The sequence below is a fragment of the Rhodamnia argentea genome, unplaced genomic scaffold (assembly GCF_020921035.1).
Source record: "Rhodamnia argentea isolate NSW1041297 unplaced genomic scaffold, ASM2092103v1 Rarg_v2.40, whole genome shotgun sequence".
In the NCBI taxonomy this organism is placed as follows: Eukaryota; Viridiplantae; Streptophyta; class Magnoliopsida; order Myrtales; family Myrtaceae; genus Rhodamnia; species Rhodamnia argentea.
Window position 1 is genome coordinate 2,501 of NW_025955888.1, and position 7,500 is coordinate 10,000.

Genomic DNA, 7,500 nt, shown 5'->3' on the forward strand with positions numbered 1-7,500 from the left:
CCAAAAAGTCAATAGAATACTTGCATAATTGGTTTATATCGATCCTTCCTGGTTGAAACCACGCGTAAAAATGATATTGCCATAAATTAACAAGATAATATTTCCATTTATTTATGAAAAGAGGCGTATCTTTTGAAGCCAGAATTGATTTTCCTTGATATTTAGCATAATGCATGAAAGGATCTTTGAAGAACCATAGGATGCACTGAAAATCATTATCAAAGAAGACTTTGGCAAAATGTTCTATTTTTACATAGAAATAGATTCGCTCAAAAAAGATTCCAGAAGATGTTGACCGTAAATGAGAAGATTGATTACGGAGAAAAAGAAAGATAGATTCGTATTCACACATATGAGAATTATATAGGAACAAGAATAATCTTGGATTCCCTTTTGAAAAAATGGGAATATGTTTCTTTGGAGTAATAAGACTATTCCAATACTCGTGGAGAAAGAAACGTAATAAATGCAAAGAAGAGGCATCTTTCACCCAGTAGCGAAGGGTTTGAACCAAGATTTCTAGATGGATGTGATAGGGCATTAGTACATCCAACACATAATCTAAATGTGAAAATTTGTCCTCTAAAAAAGGAAATATGGAATGAATTGATCGTAAATTATGAGATTTTGCTATTTCTTTCCTTTCTAAGGAAGATACTAATCGTAGGGAAAATGGAATTTCCACAATAACTGCAAATCCCTCTGAGAAAATTTGAGAATAAAAATTCTTGTTGTGCCCGAAAAATGGATTCTGTTGATACATTCGAGTAATTAAACGTTTCACAATTATTGAACTAGATTTATTGTAATAACCTGCATTTTCGAAAAAAATCGATTTATTTAATAAACCATGATCATGAGCAAGTGCATAAATATACTCTCGAAAAAGAAGTGGGTATAGGAAGTCATGTTGTCGAGATCTATCTAGTTCGAAATATCCTTGAAATTCCTCCATTGGAAATTCGGTTTGATTCCAAAAAGAAAAAAAAAAAGGTAGGGATTTCTTGTTTATCAAATGATACATAGTGCGATACAGTCAAAACAAGGTATTTTAGTAAGAAAAGAATAGATACCTCGGAGACAGGTAGACTCATCAACGGACTCTCTATCCTCTCTTTTTCAATCGAATTAGTTTATATTCGTTATAGGATAAGAAGATGGATTCGAAATCCTTTATTTTTCATTTCAACCCAATCGCTCTTTTGATTTTGGAAAAATCAAATTTCTTTATCAATATGCCGCTTCTTCCACACATTTATGTACAACCTAGAATAGGAAATAGCTAATAGTTAGGACTCATTAAAAAATGGAGAATCATCCACTCATGGAAAAGCCCTTCCCGTACCAGGTACTAATATCTTTTTAACGTGTAATTAGATCGGGCAATCAGCCAAATTAAGAAATTATGAACAGAAGCTCGTTGCTTTTTCTTTCTTTATAATTAATTGAGGTCATAGGACTCTATCCATTTATTCATTCGACCCAAATCTGAATTAATTTCATTTTTTTTCTCACTAAAAATTCAAACAAGGTTTTGAACCGATCCAGTAAGAATAAAATATTTTCAGAATTCTCTATTAAAACGACATGCTGTTTTTTCCAGTCATTCCTTTCAGGATCAGTCGTGGTCTTACAAACTCTACCGAAGGTATGAACGAATTCGTTACTTCATATAAATGTGTAAAAGATGCTAGCCGCACTTAAAAGCCGAGTACTCTACCGTTGAGTTAGCAACCCGAAAAAAAAAAATTAGGATATGTAGATACAATCGTAATAAAATAAAGAAATTCAATTGCACGACGCAATCAAAACATCGAACTAGCAATAAAATTTGAATTTATTCTGAAATTCTGAATCTAAAAAATAAAAATAAACAGATCCAATAAGAATAATAAAATTTTCAGATAAAAAAAAAGGCAATTTGGATAGACTGCCTCTTCTCACTTATGTTATCCATTTTTTTAACCAAAAAAAACTTTTTGTTTGTATCACAAGAAATCGAACGAACCCATATCTATATATAGATATTTTTTTTTGAATAAAGTAAAAAAACGAAATATAAGAAAGAAAAATATAAGGAAGATAGATAGATCCGTTTCTACACGATCGAATTATATTTGTTCAATACACCGTTTGTCAATATGAATAGTTAGAAAAGAATACAAAAAAAAAGTATAAATAGAGCAAAAGAAGAGGAGGGGAGTGGAGAAAGTATAGTAGAAAAAACTTATACTTATACAAAACTATATACGAATCACCCACACCCTCTTCTTTTGTATTTCATTAATTGACTTTCCTTTAATTAAGAAGAAATTCTGTAAAAACAAACCCCCGCCTTCTTTAAAATATCATAAACAGTTCCTGTAGGTTGAGCGCCTTTTTCAAGAAAATATAGAATAGCAGGAATATTTAAATACGTTTGATTATTTATCGGATCATAAAAACCCACTTTACGAAGATCCCTTCCTTCTCTGCGGGATCGAACATCAATTGCAACGATTCGATAAACGGCTCATTGGGATAGACATAGATAAACTATAACCCCCCCTAGAAACGTATACGAAGTTTTCTCCTCGTACGGCTCGAGAAATTAGAAGATATGTCTATGTATACAATTCGAATGTCAAATAGATTTATAAAAGCATTAAATCAAATAAATTAGATTATGATTATTTAATACTTTTTTATTCTTCTTTTTCCAATTCAAAAAAAAAAATCATTTGTATTCTCAAAACTCAAGTTGAGTAACTCTGAAATAGCTCAAAAGAAAACCCTTAGGCATTTGATTTTTTGAGTGGTCTCTAACCCCTTTTTCTTTGTCTCATTTCGAATATATTCGGACTCCTTATTCTTGATCTAGTTGTCGAGACAATAAAAAAAAAGATATTTCCTTGTTCCAAAATATTTTATCTTTGCCTTGAATCATTGGGTTTAGACATTACTTCGGTGATTTTTAATCGTTTCAAAATGGCAGCAACATACCCCTTTTTCTGATTTATTTCTATCAAAGAATCATAAACGGTTGATTCCCGCACGATACACTTTGGATCAAAAGAATTTCACTAATTCCAACAAATTTTCCTTTTTTGAATTTGAAACTTGCTCGAATTGGATCCTTTCGATTTAGAAATCGAAAATAGACTAGACTACACTTACGAAGTTGTTCCAACTTATTAATTGGCACTAACCCTAGATCCTTGCCCTGAGAAATAAATCAATACTTTCTACTCGAGCTACATCACATACTGTTTACACTACAACCCAAGAAAAAATGAGGGTTCTAGTGGAACAAAGGATGTCGAGCCAAGAGCACCTTCATTCCTATATAATCAAAAGGGTGGATGTAAGAATCCACAACTGATCATGTCCTTCAAGTCGCACGTTGCTTTCTACCACATCGTTTCAAACGAAGTTTTACCATAACATGCCTCTAGTTTGGAACTGATATGTAATTGATTCAATTAGGGAATCATGAATAGTCATTTGTTCGGTCGTTAGATGGTTTCTAAAGAAGTCTTAGAAAGAATTCAATTTCACCCTCGATTTTCTTTTTATTGGATGAATGCAATATTTTTATTTTATTTATTCATTTTGAATTTCTAAATATTAGGAAGAAAAAAGTTCTTTGTATTGAATCTACATTGCTTTTTCAAGTAACTTGAGAGGATATATTCAACAATCTTAGACTTCTTCGAATATCAAATACTCATAAGAAATCATTCAATTCAATTTGAATAAAGTTTTACTAAAGATTACATTTATGATCATAAATAATCCATCTTTGAATTAAACCTCAGTGATTAAAAAAAATATAGATAGAAAAAGAAATTTATTTTTTTTTTTCGTGGAGTGGATAAAAAAAAAAGTTGATGTAAAGGAAGATTTAGACCCTTTTTCTTTCATTTCATACTGAAAAAGAAAATCATAAAAAAAAATTCCCTCTATCAGATAGACTGAACAATTGCCATTGGAATGAATTATGAATATTCAATAGAAAATATTTCAAATTAACGGATCCAAAATCTTTTTCAAAAAACAAAAAACGTTATCACTGAAATAGAACGAGAATAATCCATTAAGCATTTCCTCATTTTATGCGTAGTTTCTTTGACTGGTGGGGTTTCGTTCAATAATTTTTATTTAAAGCAAGGGGAATATAGGATGTATGAATTACTCTCTGTCTATATTATTACATGGATTTACAATTATTTATGAGAACCCAATCAAATACGAAATAAAATACCTAAAAATGAGGTTCAAAGAAAATAGATATGTTATATGTATGTAACTTGATTATTTCTTAATCCAATTTGTACAAGCACAATTAGTAAAATTGATATCTTACATTGTTAATTAATTCTTATTATATGGGACATAAGACTTTTTGAAGTAACTAACTTCAATTTCAATATGAATATTCAATATTTAAAGTATAAGGGGATGGACATACAATGAAAAGCGCATTCAACCTCTTTTGCAACCCCTTTTTTCTTTCTTTCCAATTCTTCGAATCTATGTTCCTAGATCACAACTCGATTCAGTTCCATCTATATGTATCTTAATCTTCTTTGAATTTAATTTGTGAAAAAATAGGATTTAAAGAAGAATAGAATTATTAAAAATCGGAAACAACAATCCCATAATATCCAATATTTGACTCTTAAAGAGTAGAGAAGGTAGTTCAAAAAGAAACCCTTTCCTTGTTCTGATAATAGATATTTCTATCTATATATAGAATAAGTATTCCCTGGGACGGAAGGATTCGAACCTCCGAATAGCGGGACCAAAACCCGTTGCCTTACCACTTGGCCACGCCCCATTTCGATTTCTATTCAATACTAATAAACACTAGTATTCTTTTTGGTTGTTCGTCAATTCCAATCTGAAATAAAATATCTATGGACTCTATTGTTCCTAGGGTTTTGACACGTGTAGATATACAATGAAACTGAATTTATTGATCATTACATATAATTCAATTAAGATATTGTATAAAAGTATGATTTCTTCTATTCTTTTTTGAGAATTGAAGGATTTTTGATTGGGTGAGTTCAAAGAAGGATTTTTTGGTATACCTTATTTTTTTTTCATTTTTAAGGGATATCAATTATCAATAACTCAATCAAAATACAATTATCTCCAAGTCCAAGAAAAAAAATGTTTGTTATGCTTAATATCTTTAGTTTGACCTGTATCTGTCTTCATTCCACCCTTTATTCGAGTAGTTTTTTCTTAGCCAAATTACCTGAGGCCTATGCTTTTTTGAATCCAATCGTAGATTTTATGCCAGTAATACCCCTTCTCTTTTTTCTCTTAGCCTTTGTTTGGCAAGCTGCTGTAAGTTTTCGATGAGATCTTTAATACTGTTCTAGACATGATTTATTCAAAAAAAAATGGAACAATGGATAAGATCGGATAAGTCTTACAGGATGAACCCTCGATTCAAACAATTCTTAGATAGCTGCAAAAAATCTGACTCCCCCTCTTTCCTCATTCTGATTCTTTTTCATTTATTGAAAACCCTTTTCGAGTCATCCGAAAGATATTTTTTTTTAATGAAAGACTCGACTCTTATTCCAAATGAATTTCTGAAAATTCTTTTTGATTTCGAGAAATCATTTTGTTTGTTGGTGTCAAAATAGGATTATGGGGTATAAAAATGGAGAATCTATTCTCTTTTTTTTTTCCAAAAAAAAAAGATCTTGGAGATTGTGTAATGCTTACTCTCAAACTCTTTGTTTACACAGTAGTGATATTTTTTGTTTCTCTCTTCATCTTTGGATTCCTATCTAATGATCCGGGACGTAATCCTGGACGTGAAGAATAAAAAGGCCTTTCTTTTTATTTGCTAAATTTTTCAATGTTCTTACTTAGGATTTTATCTATTGTACATCCTTATTTATTAGAATATAAAATATAAATAAAAAAAAAACAAAGGAAAGGTTTTGAAAAAAAAAGAAATAAAATACCAAAACAGAAACGGAAAGAGAGGGATTCGAACCCTCGGTACGAAAAACTCGTACAACGGATTAGCAATCCGACGCTTTCGTCCACTCAGCCATCTCTCCCAATTGAAAAAGGATAATTACTATCTTACATTACACAAAAAGTAAGGTTTGAAAAAAAAAAAAATCCTTTCTTTATCTCTCTTTATTATTTTTTTACTATATTGATATATACAACTTTAATATATACTGCTTTTAGAAGCAATCCCATTTCGATAAAGAAAAGGTTCTAAAGAGATATTTCGAATAAAAAAAAAACGAAAAAAGCAAGAATACCTCTTCTTCCGAAAGAGCTTTTTTTTTCTTTTCACGGCCTGGCCTGGTCAGTACCTAGCCGGGCCATTTTTTGTTCCATTCCAACTCATAGATAAAATGATTTGTTTGAAAACAAAAATGCTTATTATTGATTATTCAAACAATAATCAGAAGAAGGGATCTTTCCATTCCTATGATATAGAATTTGATTCTATAGAATCAAAGTGTCATTTTTTATTCTATTATTATTCTTTCTTTTCTTTCCTTAATTTTTTCCGTTACTAGAAAAAAAGAAAAAAAAAAATAAGGAACTGTGGATTGTTGTGCAATGCATTCTTATGTCATAACATAAATAGTTTTATCGAGCCCTATATGTTCTGTTAAAAATCCTCCAGCAAAAGAAAGAACTTGTTCTTTCTTTATTTTAATTTTGAATTAGGAGTGCTCTTTTACTAATCTGATTAGGTCTACTGACAAAACCAAAACAAACATACCAATGCTATAATTTTCATCATTATTTTTTTTTTGGATCCTATCTTGATTACGTCCGATTACCTTTGTTTTGTTCGACAAAAATTGTATTTATATACAATAATCCCATTGTAGCGGGTATAGTTTAGTGGTAAAAGTGTGATTCGTTTTATTAATCCCTTTTATAGTTAAGGGATCCCTCGGTTTGATTTGATTCATATTCCGAACAAAAACTTTTTTTCTTAAAAGGATTTAATCCTTTACCTCTCAACGAAAGATTCGAGGAAGAATATACATTCTCGTGATTTGTATCCAAGGATCAATTAAAAATTGAAAAATTGGATTATTTAATTGCGAAACATAATTTTTTTTTATTGGATTAATACTTCCAATTTAATAAGTATTAGTAAAGGATCCATGGATAAAGATAGAAAAGCGTATTTCTAATCGTAACTAAATCTTCCATTTTTTCTTTTTCGATAGAAAAGATTGAAGCAAAATAGCTATAAATTAATAAAATTAAAGGATGATTTTAGTTTACTAGAGACATTGGCATAATTATATTTTTTAGCTCGGTGGAAACAAAATACTTTTCCTAAGGATTATTTCAAATAGAAATAGAGAACGAAGTAACTAGGAATATTGTTAGAATACCCTATTCCCTATTCTAGAGGGATCGTCTAGAAAGCGAATTTTTTTGAATTTAAATGCATTCGAACAGAAAAGCTGACATAGATGTTATGGATCTAATTTTTTTATTTCGTTCACG

The 7,500-nt window shown here is 30.2% G+C and overlaps 1 protein-coding gene, 1 non-coding gene and 1 pseudogene across 2 annotated transcripts in view; all 3 read right to left on the reverse strand.

Moving 5' to 3' along the window:
• Positions 1-32: 32 nt before the first annotated feature.
• LOC125313457 lies at positions 33-3,716 on the reverse strand (annotated as a pseudogene).
• A 2,264-nt stretch (positions 3,717-5,980) lies between these two features.
• TRNAS-GCU lies at positions 5,981-6,068 on the reverse strand. Its single transcript has one exon. It is a non-coding gene; the product is annotated as a tRNA-Ser (tRNA).
• Positions 6,069-6,135: 67 nt separating this feature from the next.
• The window catches only part of LOC125313455 (ATP synthase subunit alpha, chloroplastic), a 6,469-nt gene continuing 5,104 nt past the window's right edge, over positions 6,136-7,500 (reverse strand). The window contains exon 1 of the mRNA XM_048273194.1: positions 6,136-7,500. This exon is cut by the window's right edge and continues 5,104 nt beyond it. The gene's annotated coding sequence lies outside the window, so the exon portion shown is untranslated.